The 23,438-nt window shown below is 44.7% G+C and overlaps 1 long non-coding RNA gene across 3 annotated transcripts; it reads left to right on the top strand.

The window, feature by feature from the left end:
• The first annotated feature begins 590 nt into the window (after positions 1-590).
• Positions 591-22,174, top strand: LOC308065890. Of its 3 annotated transcripts, none has more exons than XR_013928964.1 (4): positions 591-1,168; positions 1,361-1,627; positions 2,206-2,966; positions 6,203-22,174. It is a non-coding gene; the product is annotated as an uncharacterized lncRNA (long non-coding RNA). The 3 variants fall into 3 exon arrangements; XR_013928965.1 differs by having other exon boundaries at positions 2,206-6,347; positions 6,863-22,174; XR_013928966.1 differs by having other exon boundaries at positions 2,206-22,174.
• The last annotated feature ends 1,264 nt before the right edge of the window (positions 22,175-23,438 follow it).

The following is a 23,438-nucleotide window of genomic DNA, read 5'->3' as shown; positions in this document are numbered from 1 at the left end:
CAGAAAAAAACACCAGCACCCCTGCCAAAACAGTTGGCAGGTAGCTGAGCCACACACTAGCTGCTCCTGCTATTCCCTCTGCTTCATTTGGCAGGACATTTTCAGATGTATGGTTCTACCCATGGGCTATTTGTGAAAAGAAACACAAAAGCAATAAAATTAGTGAATACTGCAATTCAACAGCCATGCGAGTAATTACTTCTGTAGGGTTAGACCTTTTCCTTTCCACCTCCAACCACGGAATCACTCTGCTCTTGGTGCTGGTCCAGGTTTCTGGAGTTTATTTTGAAATCATTACTGGGAGTTATCTCCTGTAAATGTTGCTGTTTAACAGCTGCCACACTTGTAATGGTGAGGGATGTCCACAGGAATTAACACCGTTTGCACAGAAGAAGCGTGGGCACCATGTTTGCAGCTTGCCAAGCTGCACCAGATTGCATGTGAGCCGTGACGTTCTACACACACACACACACACACACACACACACACACACACACACACACGCACACACACGCACACACACACACTCACTCTCTCTCCCTCTCTCTCTCTCTCTCTCTCTCCCTCCCTCCCTCCCTCCCTCCCTCCCTCCTGTGAAAGATGTCAATACCACTCTGCAAAACTCAAACCAGAGCGTTTTGCTTGCCTCTGGCTTGGGATTCCTCCCCTGCCCCTCCCAACAGCATCAAGACAAACAATAAAATGACCTTTATAAAGAGAAAAAAATGACAGGCAATTAGTATCCTCGAAGGGAAAATATGATGCTATTACTGTTTCTTTCTTGTTATGCTTAATAGATTAACTATGCCTGCAATTTAGTAAAAGGCTGTTTGTGGAGGACATGTGACAGGGAACAGATGCAGTGAATACTGTTTTTAAATACTCTTCTTTATTCAGTTACTGAGAATGAGACTCTGACAGAGATTTCCCCCAGACCTCCATGGGTTTGATTACTGCATTCTGGTATTTTCACATACTTCAGGCTGTAGTCACACTACCGTGCAGATTTTGATGAAAATCCCCCTTTTTATTAGACTTTTTCCATTACTTAATACGAAGGCTTCTTTTCCTGTAATGCTTTGTCACAAACTTGAGGCAGAGATAGATTTCCTCATGTTTGGCTTGTACTTCTGCGAGTGTCTCCAGAACATTTAGAAACTGAATTTAGGTAAGTGAGCATCAAAACCCCCAACTTTTATTGAAACCTCAGTTTCTTTGAGATCAATGGAAATCTCCTCTTTCAGCAGCGCCAAGGCTTTGTCCTTAGATCTTTTTGGTTATTGGAAAGTATGAGGCTGGCTGTCGGCACCTCTGGGGTTTTCAACAGTACTTTTTGCAGTTTCTATTTTATTTTATGAAGGTTTGTGCTTCTCTGATCCCATGGTACCCCCATTTCCACTGCAGTAGACTGACTGTCACTCAAGCAGCCCATCAAGAGGCTTCATCCCCTGCCTTGTTCCGCCCAATTTTAAAGGAAGGAAGGTATCAACAGGGCTCTGGCTGGATGTGAGAACTGTTTGGTGGGAAAGAAGGTTTCGGCGTGGGAAGTGCTAAGAGCCCCTGATGAGTAACTTGATCTTCTTCACATCAGAGCAGGAGAGGAGGAAAGGAATCATTAGGACTGCAAGTAAGTGCCATTGGTGTAAGCAGTTATTACATGCTACTTGAGCACTGTGAGAAGGAAAGTGTGTCTGCTTTCCATGCACACATGCAGAACTGCTTGTGAGAGTCCCCACATGGAGCTGGGTATTCCATTCCTGGGCTGAGCAGCACCCTTGGGAGCCAGCTGGGAAAAAGAAAACTCATCCAAGCTACTTTCTCCTGACCTCGTTTCAGCTTTATGATCCCTGTGGGTGACGGACAGCTTTCTGGAGCCTGGCAGCAGCGTTGCAGCAGCTGTGACAAGCAATTTAGATAAATGAACAGTAGCTCCTTTTCTCTTCGGACGCCTTGTCAGATGGGTCCTGGTCCAAAACAGGCCCTCCGCAATGGTCTCAGAGAGCCAGGGACCCGGGGGGGCTGGGGGAACCTGGAGGCCACAGCACACCTACCTGCCACAAGCTGCCACGGAGCCAGGACACAGCAGTTTTTGTGCCTGTGGCCGACCTGGCTTCACCCAACTAAGCGGGGCACCAGCAGCAGGGTGGTGTCAAGCCCCCTGTCTTTTGCAGGAAACAGAGAGTTGTCTTTTTCATCTCTTCCCAGCGAGGGAGAGGAAATCAAGAGGCATGAGTAGCCTGAGAAATGAGCCCTTTAGCTGCACCGTAGGGACTGAAAGCTTTTGTGTTTGTCCAAATCCAAAGGAGAGGTGAAACAGGAGACTGCCGGGTGCGGAAGCCAAGCAGCAATGGCAAGGTATAGCTTCTTGACTCCTGAGGAGTCTGTCCTTGTCAGGGGACTGGAAGGTAAGAGAGACCAAGTGCTTTCTACCTCCAGCTTACGTTCCTCCTGGGTGTTGTGAGGTGGGGGTCTGATGGTGTGCTGTCTCCTCCACACTGAGCTGAGGAAAGCCAAACTCCCAACTAAACCAGCCAGAACAGACGACCTGCCTGCAAAAAGGTGTGGCTTGGGTTTCTTCCAACACCTTTCACCCTCATCTCCTGCCTTCCAGCACCATGTTTTCAAGCCCGCTTCCAGTAAGGTTCACCAGCATGGGCACACCTGGGGTGGACATGGCTCAGCCCACTAGTGACTTGTCTAGATCCCCTCAGGAGCCAGTGCAGTATGGCAGTCCTTAAAGACTTCTGTCAAGTTTTTTTTTAATTTTCCTTTACAGCTCTCATGAGATGGGCAACCTGCTAGCCTGGGCCCTGGCTGTTCCATCCTGTTTGGGATTTCCCACCTCTGGTTTGTGGGGTCCATGGCACTGCCTCATGCAGCATCACTGTTCTACCCTGACCAGAGTTTCTGCACTTGATGTTTCCTCCCAAGCTCTTCCTGCTCTCAGCCGGTATTTGGTTCTTATGGTAAATTAGGAGAAAGGAAAAAGTTATTGCCTTTGCTTTCTCTTAAAGATGCTGTTTGACAGGACCGCAATATAGCTGTCTGTCTCTCTGGAGAACTGGAAAGAGGAACCGTCATTTGGGGATCTCTGTTGTGCTTAGATCTTGCAGTAGTAACCTCTTCTATTGTGCTGGGAATTTTTTCTGACAATGAAGCTATTGATTTCAAGCAGTGAAATTTACCAGTCTCAGAAAAGATCAGGTTAAGAAATATCAAGGGTTTAATATCAGGGGGAAAAAAAGGCAGGAAAGGGGCAGAAGGATGTGGCACCTGCAGGACATCTCCCATCCCTTTGTTTGAGCTTGACATGGGACCAAGGGATGCCGTAAATACCAGAGCACTCTCTTTCAGTTCTGCGTTGTTTCACTTGAAGGACAGTTAAGACCAGCAGCTGCAGGTCCCAAGGTGTGCAGTTACCAGCAGAGTGCATCCCACTTCATTAGCTTGGGCTCTGCACCGGGGCCTCCAGAGAAATCCAGGGAAGAGGGCAAGAGGTAGATGGTGAAGTCAGGTTTGGAGAGAGGTAGGGAATGGATGAAGGGACAGCAGCAGGAGTTTCGCAGGGCCAGGGATAGTTGAAAAGGACTAAGGAGGCCAGAAGGACAAAGCCCTGTGCTTCAGCATGCTAAACAAAGCACACCGCGGTTTGTGCTGGCGGGGTAATGCCAGTTCATTTATAAGATCTGCTGACTGGAGAATTCTGCGTGTGTGCGTGCGTGTGTGCGTGCGCGCGCGCGTGTGTGTATCTATATCTATCTTTTGGCTTCTTGGGTGTTTTTCCCAAATAGCTGAACAGACAGAAAAGCCCTAACAACAAAGGGGTATTTACACATTCAGATGTGTCTGCTGATGGTTTCCTAATCAGTCTGGCACTCTGCACATTTTGAGATATCTATGGATAGAAATCAGTTACATTTTGGGAAAAGTGAGCTACTAGAGCAGGAAGAATAACCACAAATGGGGAAAACATGACAGAGAGGGAAAAACATTGAAGGAAAATGTGTGCCGTATTACCACAGTAGATAACAGTTTTATCACACACTCTGGTAAAAAGACCTTAAAAAGCAAAGAAGGCCTACTGCCAGGCTGACCCAACCCCCCGGTTTGGCTGGGATGGGGCTGGAAAACAAGACTGAAAATAACAAGAGGCTGGTTTGTCCCAGACCTCTGTCTTGTCCTTGTGCCCAGCGTCAGGTCGCACCACTTCACCCAGCAGAAGCAGCATGTCCCTGCCACATCCTTCCTCTCTTCATGTCCCCTTCTTACCCTTTCATCTGTATCACCTTTCCAATGAGCAGGTAATAACTTGGTTTTCTAATCCCACAGGAATTCTTTTCATCCCAGCTCAGGAAAAGAAGCATGCATCCTTAAGTAAAGAGACGATGTGCTTAAATAATATTGTTACATTTTAAAAGGAAATTCCAGATGCCAGTCTTATTCCTCCTGTCCGTGTGTTATCTGCATCCTGTGTGAATCACACACAGCACAAAAGGGCCCCTGTCTGATTTTCCTTGGCTCTGTCATAATAGAAGGTTAATGACAGTGGAAAACATAAACCTAAAAATCCTGCTAGCTAATGTCATTTAAGTATTTAGCTCAGAAAAATAGCAATGTACCTTTCCAAGCAAATGCAAATGAGCTTGATTAAAAAATCCTGCAGAAGGCTGGCGTATTTGTTCAGGCCAACGAAATTCAAAGTATTGCCATAATACCTGCCTTATAAAAATGCATGTATTTCTTCAGCTGTGTGTATTTAAACCTTTTAGCAGTTCTAATGAGCTTTCAGAATGAAGCTACTACAGCAATCAGCTTCTGTGTAACAAGCAACATTTAAATATTAAAAACGTAAATTAGCTAAGCTGGTTAATTACAATTTTCCAAATATTGCAAAAGTGCAAGTAAGACTATTAACTGCTTTGAAATTCAGATATCAGTTCCTCCCACTCAGGGAACATCTAGTTCAGCAGGGAAGATGAAGTTACAGAACAGTCTCCTGAGCTAGCCAAAACAGTATCTGCTTACCAGAACTAAAAGCCCTGCAATTCAGAAGCCATTCAGAGATGTCAAAACCACACAAAAGGTTCTTAGAAAGCTTTTTTCTTTTCTTTTCTTTTTTTTTTTTTCCTCAGATCAGAGTGTACCAGTTTGTGGAAATAAAAATGTCTTCCAGGAAGCATAATTTCTGGTGAAACACAGACAGATTTCGACCAGGACACCTGGCTGGTTTCCTCCTTGCTCCCTGTGCCCATGCCTAAGGATGCTCTGATGCAGAGCGCTGTGGGTGGCTGTGCCGGGAGCTGGGCAGGCTGGGTCCCACCTCCACAGCCACCCGTGCCCATGAGAACCCTTCCCTCACTGAGCACATGGAGAAGCATTTGTGTCAGGTTTATTATCCACAGCTAAAAATGTACAACAAGCAGCATCTGAGCTGCTGTTGCTTCTGTCCTGGCTTCCTCATAAAAGTGACGCTGGCGGGAAATGTATTATTAGCAGAGTATTCACAAAAGCCAACTGATGAGGACAAACTCTTCATTAGAGAGCACAGGTAATTGTAGGCTGGCACCCAAACTCATCCTGGGAACTCGTTTCCCTGAGTGGAAAAAAAGCAACCAGCATCCTCTTTGAAGCCATCCACTAGGAATGTCCCCAAAGTCCCAGCCTGGCACTTAGACCCCCTCTGCTCTGCTTACAGCAGTCAGCCACTGCACAGACCTCCATTTACTGAAACAGGTGCAGGCACAGAGTAAACGATCTAGCAGGAAGATGACAAATGGATCCAAAACTACAAATATGCACATCTCTGGCTGTATCATCTGCCTGTACTGCTTTGTGCTGAAGAAAAAAGAAGGTGCAGAGAATGCCTCCTCTGTCTTCACTGGAACTGACCAAAACCACAAGCTAGTCATCCCTCTTAAAAGAGCTCTGAATGTTTTTAGTTTTAGTACTGTGAAAAAAATACATATTATTTTCTCATTTTTTACTTTACGTTGTTGCAATTCAAAAGCTTGTAAGAGAAAATGTCTCGCAAAAGTGAGGAAAATGCATGTCTGATTGCTTTACACTTCTTCACAGGAATAAAGAGATGTTTTCTGATGTTCAAGGAAGCTGCTTTTCAGTGCTAGATCTGCAGTGTTTATGTGAGCATTTATGTTTCTAAGACATCTCAAGATTTTGCATGTTGCCTGTGTTTCCTTTTAAGCAATCTGTAATTTTCCATCTGACTCTGACCCACCCTGGTTTTGGCTAAAATCCTGGCTGCCCTGTTCAGCTCTGTCTAAGGTGGAAATGAAGCTCCAAGCAATCTCTGGAAGGTGTCATGTATTAGAAGCTATCAACACTTACTGGTATCTTTTCACTTGTAAACCCCTTGTTGGCTTAATTGGCAGTTAACTCCAAGCAAACCTCTCTAAAAAGTCAGTAAGAAAATGAAAGGTTTGATCAACTGACTTTCAACTGTTTAATAATAATTGAACTGAGTAACACTTGTGTCAGTCAAGCATACTTTAGGCTAGGACAATTGATATGTTAATGTCTAAAAACACGTAATACTTCAGAGCAGCCAGTGCTTTATAGAATATAGAATATAGAATACATAATATAGAATATAGAATATACAATATACAATATAGAATAGGTGCTTTATACTAGACTGAGTAATCTTTCAGCTGAATTAATAGCAAGTTAGTCATTGCAATGATAACCTCATATTTATATTAGCTTTGTCTGTGGGTTCCCAGTCTTGGAAGACTGCCTGGTTCTTGGCATTGCACACAGTATAAGAGACTGTCTTTCCAATGAAGGTTATAAACTCTTCATGATTGGGACACCCAAAGGAATTAGTATTGTCTCCTTTTCACAGATGGGAAAATGACACAATGGTACAAGACCATTCTAACCAGAAAGCCTGTATCAGACCTGGAGATGACCCAGTTCTCTTGAATCTGACTGCCCTAAACATCCCTCATCTCTGCACATCTGCTAGACATTACTTTGCTAATATATGGAAATGAACATATATGTGAAATTCTATAAAATTTAATTTTGCCTTAACAATGTTTTTGTCATGATATGTTTTTTGCTGTTGTTCTTGGGTGCTGGAGAAAAGAACATGTTTGTAAAATACACTGTTGAGACACTAGATCAGCTTTCATTTCACGGCATTTAGAATAAGGTTGTTCTAGTCAGTAGAAGGGAATTTAGTTCTGTCAGCTGCACAGAAGTGATTTTAAAGATTATCTTTGTGGTTACTTCAAACTGTGATGCAAGAAGGCCTGTTACTGAGGTAAAGTTCAAAAAAGCTAGACCTAAAAGGGAAATAATTGGGCTCTATATAAGAGCTGCAACAATGATGTTTATTTCTCTTCAGAACAGATTTTTTCTGTCTTCCCAGTCAGTTCCCTTTAAAAGGATAGCTTCAGAGATATTCTCTGCAATGACAGTGCTTCGGTGCCAGACTGAGACATCAACAGGTTCTCTATAGGCAAGAGCAGTATTTCTGTGAAAGCATCCCCCACTCGGTGTCTAAGTGAAGCCCTTAAAAAATGTCCGACCATCTTATTTGTTCTCAAATGTTAGCATCCTAATGGTGCTCTTTCAGGCATAAAAGCAGCAAAATCTTCAATAAGCCCACCAGCAGGAGGGAGAGATGCAGAGATGGACACTCGATGGCTCTTTGAAGCGTTCCATCAACAAACTAACCTGCTGACCAGTGCTAGTTAAAATTGTTGTGGTTCCTCCTTTCTCTCAACCAGCTTCTTTTACTGACTTGACTATAATTTCTTTTTCTAGGACAGATAACTGAGTGGATCGACAACTGCTTGCCAACTAATTCATGTTCGTGATTCTTGGACAAGACTAAAAAGGTGGCTTTGTCCAAAATACCTCTGGGTTTCTTTGCAGTCGTATTATGTCAGATTCTCTTTTACTTTCCATTTCTATCTGAGGAAAGCATTTCATGTCTGAAAATTACAAATCAACACGATGGTTTTTGGGAGAATTCCTGCATGATTATGATCAGTGAAAACTTTAAGTTCATTTCTTTTGGGGGTGAAGGGTGCAGAGCAGGTAATTGCTGGTCCAGACACAGACATTTGCTGTAGTTTCATGTTTACAGCAAAAAGAGGTGTTTCTGCCCAGGGCATGTTTCTGCCTGGAGAAGCTACCCTTTGACATATGTGCAGTATTTCACCACTTCATCAGAGCAGCTGCTTTTGGAGGATTTCATGTTTTTGGAGGGATGACTGTGTGTAACTAATAACAGCTTCTTAATCAACAGGCATGGTGATCAGAGCACAAACACCTCAAACCCTATTTGTTACCAGTTTTTTCTCTGGTAGCAATTCCAAGTCAGCTATCTGCAAGAAGAGCCCTTAATTTTCCTGAGCCTGATTGATGGCCCACCATCACTGGCCTCACGGTGTTTATATTCTGTTTGCTGTTTAGGTCTTTTGAGTCACAAAGAAAAGTACAGGCTAGCTCCAAAGCCCATCGGCTTATGCTTTGCTTAAGCCTATGCTTATGATACTTGTGCTATCTTCTCTCTGCTCAGAGAAGGGTAGGACCAGTGTACAAACCCATTTCTACCTTAATGAGATATTTAAATTACTTTGAACTGGATTAAGCACAGTGTATATGATTGATCCCCTGTACCCCAAAAGGAAGAAACCGCCAGCTAGGTGGGCAGAAGTCATGTGCCCAGCATAAAGCTGGCAAGGACATAGCTTAGGGACTCTCCGAGAAGATTATTTCCTCTCTGTTTTGCTGTCTGGGGATGCATGGGAGACCTCGGCAAGTTGGCTACTGTATCCTCTTTGGGAAGGAGCCTGAAGGTTCCTATATGTTGAAACAAGAACAGAGGGGGAATGCTGGGGACCTCTGTCCTTACCAGCACCCTGGGGACCACAGTGGCAGTGCCCGTGTGCCCCTTGCAATTATGTGCCAGAGAGTGTAGCTGCGCTGTGCAGCTGAGCAGAGCCCACAGAAGGTATCTGGCATCAGGTGTGGGTGCAGGTCAGCTCTGCAGCGTGTGCAAGCTTGTCTCCCTCTGTTGGGACTCCATCATTGTACAAATAGTATCAGTAAAGGGATTAAATACTTCCAAATCATGTCAGCAGCGCCTGACATTGCTTCCCAACCCGTGCAGCAGAACAGTGCTCCTGGAGCATGGGACAAAGGAGAAAACATCTATGACCAGATATTAAAATCTCTCACATGCTTGGCCCACATTGGTGAATGCATTGTGGAAATGATGGGAAGAGAAAATTCAGAAAGGAGAAGAGGGAGAGGAGAGAGAAGAAATGATGTTACAATTATTTTGTTGGGGATTTTTAGGACCCAACAGAAGAGTGCAGTAGCAACTGGATCATCGAAGAGATAAATAGGATGCTGTGGAAATATATGAGTACAGAGGAGAGGGGAATTGGTCTTGTACGTTGTTGATAAACTTAAATAATGGGGTCACATACTGCAAGCTTTGTAGTCCAATTTCATTTCCTTCACACAACATTCAGTTGTGTAAAAGCTATTCATCTAGTTATCTCCTTCTAAATTTCCTCCTTCTCTGCTGCAGCCATTGATGGCCCTTATCTCATTACCATATGCTTCTTTTGGTCAGGAACCATTTTTTGTGGGCAAGATTACCCTGGCAACAAAACAAAAACACATGGGAAAAGAGAAAGATGCATCATTCAACATGGCTGTGTCAAAGATAATACTTGATTTGGTTTTTGTTTTTTTTTTTCCAAGAACAGTTTTCATATGCTGTAGTGAAGAACAAGAAGGGATCTTACAGTTGGGACTTGTTACATGGTAAAATTTCCAAACCAGAATATTCACAGAAAAAAAGCGTGTTTGTTTAAGTAAGTGCAGGAAACAAATGTTTGACTTTGCTGATGATTTTTTCCTTTCTCCCCATGCATCTTTGTATCAAAAACATCCTAAATAAAAAAAAAAAAAGAGTTCAGCACCATTTCCTGTAACTACGTAAAACAGCAAGTTAATGTCACAATCCTTTTTTTTTCATTTTTAGTTTTTTCTGCAGAAGACCTGAGTTTATTATGTTAGCGTGAGGAATATTTATACTGGTAGCAGTTCTCCGATGAATGAAAAATATTAGGTCAGTTATAGCCCAGGTAATAAGTGAAATCTGAATCTGACTTATGCTTCACTAAACATCAATCCCATCAAAATAAAGTATCTTCAAATTTTAAGACAGCAAGCTTTTAAAATAAAAGTGGAGGAAGTGTCCTGACAGTGTCCTTTTAAACAACCTTCAGAACTGGGAGCGTCATTTCTCAAAATCTATTTAAATTCCTGCAAGCATGTGAGTGACCAGGGGCAGAGCAGGCAGAGGGACAGATAACCAAAATCAATGAAGGCTTTTAATAAAGGACAGCAACAAAGAACATAAAAAAAGAAAGAAAAAATATAACAAAGAAATAATATAAAAAAATTATAAGAATGGAGAATTACTGTGACTCTAGTAGTATTTCAGTCACTTCCATCTGGTTCAACCTGCTGTTCAGCCTCCCCTAATTAAGATAGGGGGTTGTTAAACATCTTTCCAGCCAAGGAAAGGAGCTGAGTAGAGAGATGGAAGGAGAGAATGGGAGAAAGCAGCCTGCTTTCTTCTGTGTGCTTTTTTAAAAGCAGAGAATAATTACATCAAAACCTTTCCTGGCCTTTTCAGGTTTCGAACAGAGGCTTATTGGGAGTGTCCATGACTCTTTAGCACATGCAGGCCAGCAGTTAAAAACTACTGCACGTGTAGAGCAATGCATTCACCTTCTGAGGGAAAAAAATAAGTGGTTCCTTGGCATCCTTCATGCTGTCACTTAGCTGGAGCAGCCCTTCTTGTCCAGGACTCCTCGGGCATTGATCTCAGAGCTTATAATGAAGGAGGCTTGTAGCATTTTATCAGTAACACCTGAATAAGAATGAATCTGCTTTATAATGCAGTTTTGCAGCTATTTAAATTACTTAAATATTAATAATTCAGTTGCTGGATTCACAGAGATGGCAACAAAAATAATGAGACGTGGAACTGTATATGCCTTAAATAGAATCGGCAAAAAGATCAGGAGAGCTCGTGTACTTGTTGGCTCAGCTCTGAGGGGAATATGAAGCATAAGAGGTGGTGCTTGAAAGATACAGACTGGCTCAGCGGATGCACTGGTCTCCCCCATCCTCACCAGGGCTGTTCCCAGTAGCATTTGCTCAAGTACTTTGTTCAGCCTCATTTTACATAAGGAAGTTCAGGCTTACTGCACCCTGTCCAGTTCATTTTTCCTTTTTTTTTAAAGGGATCTGGCACATGCAGCTGTGAATCCTGGCTTAAACATTACTGCCGTTCTGTGTCACTGTATGGAGACAGACCAAGCAGGACCAGACATGTGAGGAAGGTGCAGATGTCTTGGCTTCTGAAAGCCCCTGCAGATGAAACTCAGCACCATCGGTTTCTGTAGCTGCAGGCTGCTGAAGCCCAGCCAAGCCCTGCTTGGGTTCAGGTGTCCATGGAGGAGACCATAAGTCACATTTATGCCCCTTCGGTCTCCTCCTCATCTTGGGATCAGCTGGAGATGGCCTTAATCTTGGTGCTTCTGGTGAAACAGACCTCCAGACCGCCCGCAGTCAGCCACCACTGCAGAGGTGCTGTGCCATGCAGCTCCCCACAGAGCAGCCCTCTGCGCCGGGGTGGGACGAGACCATAGGCAGGCTGCATAAATCCCCCGCCTGGCTTGAGATGAATTTCTGTTCCTTCTTCTCTTGCCAGGCCAGAGCAATAGTCCAGCAACTGCCTCCTGCTCTACTTCCCTAGGCTGCGCAGGGGCACAGCTGCTTCACCGTCCTGGCTGCAGATCTTTGGGGCTGCCTTTGGAGCCTGCTCCGTGCTGAGCATCATGCCCCCAGGAGACCAGGTCTTCCTATGAACATCGCCTCAGGGAGCTGTGCTGGGCTGGTTTCCTCTGGAGTTTGAAACCAGACATGTTTTTTTCCCCAAAATCAGTAGTTAAAAATCCAGTATAAAATGACATGTGGCAGGCAGGGCAGGAGGGGAGGGGAGGGCTCTAGGGATGTGGACTTTGTCTACAAGTGCAGAGAAGAAAAACCTTTTGCTCCATTATCCTGTAATGAAACCTTCAGAGCCACTGAGGATGTTGTGAACTCATCAGAGTTGCAAGGTGGGTTTCTCCAAAGACACTTAATAGGATCAGATAATTCTTTTAAACCAGCACCAGCTGGAAAAACCTTGCCATAGAGCAGGTCACCTAAGTGATGTCAGGTGCCGTGCATGTGCCCACCCAGTGGGTAGGAAGGGGAGAGCAAAGGCACTGTAGCAGCTCGTGGGGATGCAATGCACTACTGCTGCCTAAATATATGTTACAAATTGCCCCTAACACTAAACAGCCCTTCTGCTTATTGTCAGCTAGCCAAACAGAAGAAGAAATAATTGAATCTGGGTGCAGCTGCTCAGTGTGCTGATGGAGCTGCCCTCCGCACTGCTCACGGCCATGGCTGTGTGGAGCAAGCATCCCAATCCATTTCCAATGCAGACCTTGGGAACAAGGGCCTGCTAGCTTGTCTTTCCTGCCCACACTGCTGTGGGCACAGCGTCCTACCTGTAAGCACCACACAAGCTTTAGCAGCGACTCCCTTTTGGTATGCCCGAATGAATTGTGCTTTTCTTATCAGTGTTACTGAGTTATTTTCACTAAATGTATCGAGAGCTGCAGCCCACTGAGTTCACCCCGCTCCATAAGACTTCTCTTGCCTCCAGCTGGAGGGGTAGCAGATCACCAATCTCTAGTCATTCCAGCTTTTGGGAACCCAGCACACAGCTCAGGTGGCAGCGGCGTGGTTGCGTGGTGACACAGGGTGATTCAGCTCTTGGTCCCAGATGGAAGAGGTGACAGTCCCCCTTTGGGTTTCGGCCATGCCTGCTGCATGGGCTCTGCGCCAGGAGGGCTGGCTAGTGCCGTGGTGGGCAATATGTCATCAGGTGCAGGCTGATATCAGGCTGACTGGGGGGTCTCCGGTGGGATTGCAGTGTGATGCCAACATGGAGATGTCTGCAGTGAGCAGGTATACCTAAGCGCAATTACAACGTCTAAAGGCAAATTACAACTTTTAAGCTGCTCTTTGCAGTTTGGAAAGCCGCAATTATAAAGCCAATAGAAGAGTGCCAGAAGGGTAAGAAGTAACCAGAAGAAAGTAATTATTAATAAGCATATACAGTCTCATTCATGCTGCGGGGACTGTAACAGTGTTTTCCCATGAAATGTCAGTAAGTGGTCAACATCCCTTGGGGACAGAAGCAATGCAGTATTTTTATGCTTTAATTTCCTGGCCAGTGATTGTTAGGCATTTCTTTGTTATTAAACATTCTCATTAACCAAAATCAATCCTTTTCAGAACTAAAGTTAATCTGTATGTAACCTGATGCTTTTGCTCATTACCACTTGGTGATAGTATATAGTTCACTGGCAATGGACTTGCAGTTAGACACAAGAGAAACTGGAAGAGAAGAGCCTGTGCTTGTGCCTGTGACAGAAATATGATCCTTTGCTCTGAAGGAACATGAAATAGATCTTAAAGCTTTTTCACCTTCCTGAAGGCTGTCAGTGATGTACAGATAGGAGAAATGGCAAACAAGACACCGATAGGGCAGTGGCACACAGCAGACTGCATCACCTGCTAGTCTGGTTACTGTTAAAAACCATGCACTTAACACAGCCAAGCTCAAATCCAGACACCCGAGGAGATGGGGTGCAGAGCATCCTTCTGGGGGAAGGGCAGTGCTTCCTCCTCCCAGGAAACTGCGACAGACTGGAAAAGAGCTGGAGGCCACGCTGAACACGAGCTGCTAACCCAGCCCTTCTGCCAAGTGATTAAAGGCTGGGGAATATTGAGTGGGTGTAAGTAGGATATATTACCTCCATCTTTGACAGCAGCACACTAGCCAAATGAGTCCATTTCTGGTGTCAGCAATTCAAAGAGGATATTGAAAAACTGGAGGGGTTTCAAGTAAAGAACTACCAGGATAACAAAAAAAAAAAAAAAAGGAAAAAAAGAGGAAGCCTCAAGGAGAGGAGTCTGTTTATCTTATCAAAAACAAAGCTAGTGTAGCCTGCCAACACCTACAGAGGAAACAAAAATTTATTAGCAGATAACTCTTCAGCCTAACAGACAAATATATAGCATCATCCATCCAGAAAAGCCAAAGACAGAAACACTTCAGATTAAAAATAACGTGCAAGTGTCTAACAAAAAGAGTAATTAACAATTAACCTCATTAATAACTACCGTAGACTGCATTTTTTCCTGCTGAAAGAGATGCTCTCATTCCAGCAGGGATTAAACATGGAAATCTGAGGTCCATGTTCTGCAAAATGTCAAACCAAATGATCTCGGTCATCTCTTCTATCTCTGCCTTTGAATCTTGTAACATATTCTGTTCCCAATTCAATATGAGAAAAAGGTTTTATTTCAGTGTCTTTAATTTCTACCAAATACTTTTTGTATTCATCTTCCAGTGTTTTCAATTTCTTGTAATGAAATTTTGGCTGATCTTCAGCTCTGTGCGCATAAACATTGCTGGCAGAGCGGAGGCAAGGACTTGTTTCACAATCAGGCTGCAATATCCAAAGTTTCGTAGGAGCACTCCATAACATAGCAGGCAATTATGAAAATAAATGATTAGATTATGAATCTGCTCCTGTGTCCTGAGGGAATTTCAGCCAAAATCCCACCCTTTTTATAAAAGAACAGTCAGGCCTTTTACTAAGGGCTTGCAAAGCAAGGATTGAAAAATCCTGGGACTGAGCCCTGTATATCACCAATAACCATACTTTATGTATTTGTATATTGTAGATGTGTGTTCAGGAGTACATAATTTAAAAACCCTTCATTTCTAGTTTGTGTGACATTTTAATTTTTCAAAGCCTTTAATTCCCCTTCTTCCAGTAGCCATATTGTTCTGGTGCTGGAAATTCAACATAGCTTTCAAAAGTTGCAGGATCCAGATTGTTACCCAGTACTGCAATGAGCTGGAAGTAGGGTGGCATCAGGAGAGAGAGAAGCTAACAAGAGCAAGAGGGGATGTCAGTAGCAGCTGTGCTGGGTACTGGTTTGCCCCCTGGAGCACCAGTCCTGCAGGCACTGCATGGGGTGCACTGTGAGGGTCCCCACAGCTGCGGGAGGTCTGCGGGCACACAGCAGCTCATGGAGGTGCACCACGCTTCCTCGCAGTGAAGCCATGCTCACTTACATGGCATCAAGGCCTGGTGGCATTTTTTGAGATGGTGTGACACCTTGTTTAAACGTGGTGCTTGCTGAAATGCATCTCTTCAACTTGGTTTGCCTGCAAAGTCCACGCCAGGTGGATGTTAAAAGCTACTGAGCTCCAGCATGAGTACCTTACACTGGTTTTCTGGGGGAGGAAGAGCAGGGCAAGTATCTGAGCTCAGTTTTTCTACTGCTTGCCATACCTTGTCTGTGCCTTGTGTTTAAGAGGACTAAACCCTCCTTTTCTGAGGGATTTCTGGGTTAGACCATTTGCTGGTTTTAGTACACCACTGTCACCATTTTATTACAATAATACTGTAATAATTACTCTTGTTGGTATTACCCAAAGGGTTTACAAGGCCACGGCACGTAGACACATGTAGTGCTTGTATCAGCATTCATTATATCACCAGCATATAATATGTAGCTTTTATATCACCATTCATTTATGAACTGACCATATGCGTATGCTAAAGCAATAATAAAAAAGCAGCTGTGTTTAAGGAGATAATGTTGCCAAATGCTGCATGCAAAATTTGAGGAAAGATGACTTTTATTAGGGGTAGTTCAAGGTGTTCAGTTGGTTGAAGACGTCTGTTTGAACAACTTGTAAAACTCACTTTTCTGCCTCCGATGTGGAGCAGTCAGAAGCTCTTCTAGTTTCCATTTTTAAATAGTCTGGTACGTGCAGACACATATTGATAACCCAGATTAGGCTGATGAATTGGGGCACTGAAGTCAAATGAACACATTTTCTCCATGAATTTGGATGGAGCAGGCACACTTGTTTGACCAGCTAACTTTGTATTTTTTTCAACCAAAATGGAGGAAGTAGAGGAGAAAATCCAATGCAAACAGCACAGATTGCCATCTGGACTTTGAGAGCACCCACAAAAGGATTTGCTGTTTACCCGGTTTTAGATTCAGCGTTTCAGTGCTATCAACTCCATTATTAAAGTCAAACTTTGGTTTTGGATTTACTGTGCACAAACATGCAGCTAATACAAACCCTCTGTGTTTAAATAACAACAATTTGAGGCACCAGTAAGCACAGACAAATTCTACCGGGAAACCTTCAGACCCTTTTTTCATGCTTGCTTTAGAAATCATCCCAAAGGCTTGGCTCAGACTGGCATTTCTGTTCCTCTGAGAAGCCTAAATCCTCACATGTTCAAAACATGCACACCCTAAAATCAGAATTCGAAGCAAACTTAGTCTGCAGACATGGGGGCTGAGAACAAGTCTTCTGCCAGAAAAGACAAATCCGTTTGGTTTGGTTCAGTAGCCTATCATATGAAGGCAGATGTGGTTTTGGTGTTGCTTCCATTTCCTTTTTTTTTTTTTTTTCTATTTTTTTTTCTCTTCCCTTTCTGTACAAGGTGCTTCATGTCTATGGCTGTATTTCAAAGCAACACTCCCCACTACAGGTCATGAATGAGAAACAGGAAAAGTCACAGTCACCTTCCTGTGGGGAAGGCAGATAATGAGCTGGAGTTTTTCATCAAATGCTCTTTCCCCCAGTATGACTGCTCCATTGGGAACTTAAAAGAAATAAGACAATTCTGTGCTTTTATAAATTCATAAGCAAGCCAATTTACTAGTAAACTTTTTCTAGGTCTAATCACTTAAATGTTTTTGAACTTTTGAGACTAAATTAATGCTAAGTTTTGGATGAGCAAGGGTACACCACAGAATTAACAAGGATAAGGGATAAAGTAACTAGCTGCCTGTGTTCATTCTGTAATTTCTCAAGTTTTAAATTCTGAGCTCTGCACAAGAAGCTGTTCAAATTTCTGATTGTGAAACTTAGAGAGGTAAAATTTCATTCTCAGCCTGCCTTCCAGCTGACCCCCCTGCTTCTGGTCCGGGCAGTCAGCAGACCTTTCAGTCTCTCTGGTATGGCAGGTGGCTTCGTGCTGACCACTTTTATAATTTTCATAATGTGATGATAAGACCTGCTTTGAGTTTGAATGTCATTAGTCCAAAGCAAACATACATTTGGCTCCTTGCATTTGGGGCGAAGAAGAAAATGTCGGGATGTTTTTCTATATGCTCCAGCCACTGAAATGTGAAAGCAAAAAGAACAGCAGGAGCAAACAGAAACACTGTCCCAAGAAAGTCCATTCTGAGAAATCCTCACAGATGAAATACAGGAGCATTAATGAATGTATTTTTGAGGTAAGACTTCGCACAGGACTTTGTTCTGCGCACATACAAGTCACTAAAATTGCTCTCATTGAACTTTCTGCTGAAGACACTGCCATTTACCATGAGGGCAGCCACAGGAGGTAAATATTTCAGCCCCTTTTATTCACCTGTATCTTCCTAAGACTTGTTAATATTTCACTAGAAGTTAGATGTATACATGATGAAGATCGGATTATTTCATCAGGACTACCACTCACTATAATGTCCTCTATGAATTGAGGAAAGTGCATTTAACGCTCCTTGGTGCTTCACAAATCAGTATAAGAGTATGAGAACCAAAGTAAAGATGCGGTTGAGCATTTGTGTCCATAAAGGCGCGGCTAAGCTGTTTCTAACAAAGGGAGTTATAACTGTTAAGAACAGACAGAACTCAGAAACACGGCTTTGCTCTGTTGTTTGCATTCATGTTGAAGGAAGCTGAGATGATTCACAAGAGGTTTTATTTATTTAGTAATGACTCAAGACAAAAAAAAAGGATCTTTTAATTACACCCCAGTGACAGTGAAGTACGAAACCCTGTTCATGATATGCTGGAGACCACGTGATATCTTGGTGGCAGTTGTTATGTCCAAATGAAATTATATAAGGGAAACTATTTACATTTTGTCTAAATATGCTCCTCTGAGGATTAATTTTTACAGGGGATTTGGGAAAAACTGGTTTCATGTCAACACAGGTTACTTAAATGAGAAACTGGACATTAAGGTAAGGGATAAAGGAGCCCAGAAAAACCTAAGACCAGTGGCTCTGTTGGCTAGGACAGAGAAATACAGGTGTTGGGAGACAGCGTCAGCCTGGAAACGTGACTCTCAGGAGCTGGGTTTTAATTGATGCTAGCCCTGGTGGGGATGCACATGTGGCATAAGCAAAGGTGGCTGGACCCCCAGGAGACAAGGGGCTATCGCTGCCCTCTTTGAAGGAGGACAGTTCTGGGCTTTTTGCAGTTTAGTTCAGTGGAGTTGCCTCATTCCTTTGTTTGAGAGAAAGGATGGCATTTTAAACCTGTATACTTGAAATCCTGCTGCTCCAAACTACTGGCCTGCCTGGCAGGGAACTGCGGCAGCCCACAGAGATGGACATTTGTTTTGTCACAGGCAGTTTTGGTAACACACAGAGCTGATCGTCATAAGAAAGAGAGGAAAAAACCGATTGGTATTATCTCTTATGTTCCTTCTCAGGTTTGTGTCCTGCCCTCTGGGGTTTTAGACCTTTTTTGGTGGGGAGGTGGGACCAATCCCCGCTGCAGGCAGGGCACTGCTCTACAAGGAATACGGGGGTGAGTTACTCTGGTCATTTCCCATATTTAAATGTATAGCTTTGTTGATGTGACTTTTTTCTAAAGCCGGGGGGAGGGGGAGAGAGACAGCCGCAGCCTTTCAAGGAAGGGAGGCCAATGGGAATTTTTGGTGTGCTCTCAAGTCATTAATTAATACCAGCTGATGAGTCAGAAAAATGTGGCTGTCTGCTGACTCGTAACGTGTCTTAGTAACAAAACAGGTTCCTGTAGCAGCAGTTCACCATTACTAATGCAGAGCCAAGCCCTCTGTCAGCCCCACAGCCAAATGAAGGGCTGCCTTTTGCTTCCCCTTCGCTTGTCTGATCTCTTGGTCCCCCTACCGACCCCTGCGAGCAGCCTTACGAAAACAGTGTTTCTACAAAATTCTCCAGCGTGCTGTATGGAAATATATATACATATTCAAATTGAATCAATACAGATACTAGATTGTGTCATATTCAGTATATTTCATAAAATAGTATTCTCCATTTTTAAGACTGTTTGGCCCTCGGTGTTGAAAACTGCAGGGATTTTGCAAAGCAGTTTCAGGTCACGCTCACGACAAAGCACTCGAGGCAGTTTTGAAGGCATCCCTTACTCCCCGCGCGATGTGTCCTGCAGCAGCCTAGCGCTGGTTCGCACTGCCCAGGGAAAAAAACAGCGGCACTGACTGGGATACGCTGCTGCAGGGACCCGGCTACTTCTGCTGCAAGACAACCTGCTCCTCAGGGTCAGCTGTGAAGGAAGGGAACTAGGGAAAGGCAAAAGCAGATGGCCAATGGGCTGGTCCCGCCCTGAGCGGGAAGCTGGGCTACAGTGATGCCCTGCTCAGGTCCCTTCCTACCTGAGTCACCCTGTGATGCTCTAAAACACACCAGGACCACTCAGGATCAGAAGCCCTTGTACCCGCTTGCCTGAGTCAAGTATTTGGCTCTCTGGCCTGCTTCCAGCCTTGGCTTTTGGCCACACATTTTTGCCTATATCAGCATTTTGTGACTTAAAAATCTGCCCCTCTCCTCTACATCTTCTGTATATGTACAAAAAGAAAAAGACAGAGCATTTTAGGTTGGGGAAATTATCTAACTTGTGTTTTCTGGTGGATTTTTATGGCTTGAGATCTAGACTTGTATCTGCTACCAAAGCTGAGGGACAGGATTGTCCTAAGAAACCTTAGGAACCAGGGAAAGAGGCATTCAGGGAGCCTGAGCTGGCAGCCGCTGGGATATTTGTCCTCTATGCTGCTGCATGGCATACTTTGCTGCCCAAGACAAAAATTGTTGTGGCTACCCTCTCCTGACCAGCGTAATACTGTGGTAATGTCACTGTGAGAGGTCAGGCATGTAGGTTCTCAGGATGATGGTGGAGGTCCCAGCCATCCTGGGGTCGGGCACCATCACACCCTTCCCTCCACAGTGGCTGGGAAGCTGCACTGCCTGTTTTAGCAGGACCCACCATCTGTCTGATCCAAGCTCTCGCCGCCTGTCCCACACGGTCATTTCACTTGTCTTCATTCCTTTCCACATGCTAAAAGTGACACATGAAACCAGGCAGGCAAAACTAGGAGAGATTGCACATGCACGGTGTTGAAGGATCTCAGCACCGACAAAAAGGAAAGGAAAGAGAAGGTCAGCCCCTTCCCTTGCAGGGGCTGGGATCAGTGGAACACCCAGTAGGATGCCCACTTCAGGTACGACTCAAATCCATCACTTGTTCCCCCACATTCAAGTAATAAAAGCCAACAGCCTCTGCTTTGGTACTGCTCCCAGCAGTCAGACTTCAAAAACACACTAGTGTTTGGGTTTGCTAGCAAATTGGGGACTGAAAGGGGCTTGGGAAGGCGCATGCACACACATGGTTGCCTTGCAGCTGCTGCTTCACCTTCTCTGCCCCTCATGCAGAAGTACCAGGATGGACCTTGTGCAGATGGGCTGATGTATCTTATGAGTCATTCCCCCAACCCCAAAGTTTGCCAGCGGCGTGCAGCTTGGAGACTGAGAGCTCTGCGTGCCCATCTCCAGATCGACATAGCCATTCCTCCTCCTGGTGGTCTCCTCGTGCCCTTCAGCTGCTGGCATGCTTGGTCCCTGGTGCAGTGCCCACTGTGGAGAAGCAGCAGCGGGGGCTCACTGGAAACAGCCACCACGGAGACTGACATTCCTGCTCACATGGCAGGACCCAGTGCCCATGGAAGTCCTGCTGCAGGAGGAGGTGGCATCCACATTCAATGGTTGCTGTGCTAAGAAGGGGATGAAAAAATCTAATTTTCCTTTGCAGGTGACTTTTAGATAGATCAGCATCAGGCAGTGATGCTGACCTTTGAAGTGCCTTTTTGGGACAACCTCTGGAGGGGTCCCCTCAGCTCAGGGAGGCAATGGCTCTGCGCTGATCACCAGCTGCTGTGGGAAGGGCAAGGGGAAGGGGAACCACCACCTGCCACCACTGCCTGTGCCAGCAGACATCCAAGCTGTCCCTTCCACAGCCTTCCTGGCTCAGACACATCCCCACCAGCGACACGGGCTGCAGGCAGCTCACTGCCCATCGCCCCATTCACACCCACTGTTGCCTCCTCCCAGCTACCAACCCACAGCAGCCCAGTGGGCTTGCATTGGGTGGGAAGGACTTCAGCCATCAGCTCAGCTCTCTTAACCCGACTCGACCCATATCCTCGTGGAACTGTGCTGCAAAAGGAAACAACCTCAGCCACAGTTAGATGGGGAAAAAAGACATTTCTAAATGTCTGCCCACATGGTAGGACCAATAGTCTACAACATCTGTATTCCACACTGGGATCTTGAACTGCAGTGTCCCCAGCCAAATACAGGTGCTGTAAATCCATCCCCTCCTTCATATAAGGTAATGACTGCATGTGAATTATCTAAATTAGTTAATAGCTCCAATCAAACATGTTTGCTAATGTAGTAAATAATTGCTGGGCCACAGCACCATATAAGCGATCACTTAGCAGAGGTAGCCGGGTTCCAGGCACCTGCCAGTCATTGCAAATAGTATTTCAAGACCTAATTGGCAAATTAATTTTTTTTTTTATGTGAACTGCTTTTTTTTTTTTGCTTGTCTGATTAGTCTTATTTTCCTCCTGGTGAAGTTAATGCTAGATGAAAACCAGCTCAGCTAAAAATCAGCTTAAGAGGCTGTTCTGTTTAGTTTCACAGGCTTCTATCTTGCTGTTTTCCAGCTAGCTGTGTATTTTTAATCACTCTTGTTTGACAAGCTCAGAGGTAAAGACCTAACTGCTTTTTATTCACATTCAGCAGAAACACAGGCACATCTCAGTTTAATCATGATTGCTGAATCTGGTTTTAAGGAATAAGGCTGCTCAGAATATGTACAGCATCATGATGCATGCACTGTTTCCTGCAAATATAAAGGGGAGAGGGTAGGAGGGACACAAATAGACAGAAAACCACATTTTTTTCTAGCAGTTAATTTTTGAAATAGAAATCCCGTGGGATTTCAAAATAGAAATCACTTCTACGTAATTAAATCTTTTGAGAGGTTCATCTGCATGCTTGTCCCTGCTGTGGAACTGGTGTTTTGCTGTCCGTAATTAGGCACAGTTAGTCCCTCCTGCAGCTCCCCAGTGAATTGGTGGTGCGGTCAGCAGCTCCCAATGTGTTTGTGGAGGATGTGGCCGCAGCTCTAAGCTGCCACGTGCCAGGGAGGAGAAAAGCGTTAAACAGGACCAGCTAAAATAATGAGAGAAATTATCACATCCCCAAGGGGCTCGATTTTCAAAGGTAAGCATACAAGTCCCATTTCCAACAGTGTTGCACGTGTAGCCAGTATTGTCCACCCAGTCTTTCAACCAGGATTTTCACATTATCTGAATTTAAAGAAAAGGGAAATTATGAGCTATTACAGGTATTTATCCTCCTCTCTGCATGGAGTCAGAGTAGGAAAAAAAATATGTCTGCAGACATGAGTAGTACTCTGCACTAAAAATAACAGGGTAGGTTTTGAGCAGACTGCTTTCGTATGTGGGTGTCTCCTCTTCCTTTCTGTTTCTGTCATTAGATTCCACAGATTTCTCTGCACAGCAGGGAACAGCAGCCTGTTATCTTTTGGAGTGCCTCCATGTTTAAGACCTCAGCTGCAGGTATCTTGGGTATAAACCGTCCCAAACACAATGTTCTCGAGCCTGCAGCAGCAATGCAAATGACCCTAAGCCGAGCAGTCAGCATCAGGGTGACACGGGAAGCCATTTGCTCCCGTGGACAGGGTGAATGCTGGCAAGCAGCCCTCATCCCCTGTACAGAGAGGGGGAACAGAGTGGGAGGTTGAGATGCTTACAGAGGGGTGGCAGGACCCTACACAGCCACCTTCCTGAGTGCCCCAGGAAACATGTGCCATGCACCTGGAGACTGATCCATGCTTGCAGGGAGGCTGGGGAGAGGGGAAGCAGCCCCCTTGCCCGGTGCACTCCCCTGAATGAGCCTCAGACCAAGGGTGAGCTGCTGCAGGGGAGGTGGTGACTTTATGCATATAAAAGTACAGAAAGTGCTTCTTAGTGTGCTGGGCGCTGGACCTTCCCAGGTGGAGAAGAGCCCAGATGCCCCTAGACATCTTTCCCCAGGGCAGATCCACCAAGGCAAAGACTCACCACCACCACCACACACCAGCTCTGCCCGCTGCCCTCATGGGTGGGAAGGAG

This window comes from Falco punctatus, assembly GCF_963210335.1.
Source record: "Falco punctatus genome assembly, chromosome: 6".
In the NCBI taxonomy this organism is placed as follows: Eukaryota; Metazoa; Chordata; class Aves; order Falconiformes; family Falconidae; genus Falco; species Falco punctatus.
The sequence above is the reverse complement of the archived record's forward strand: the minus strand, read 5'-3'. Positions and strand labels throughout refer to the sequence as shown.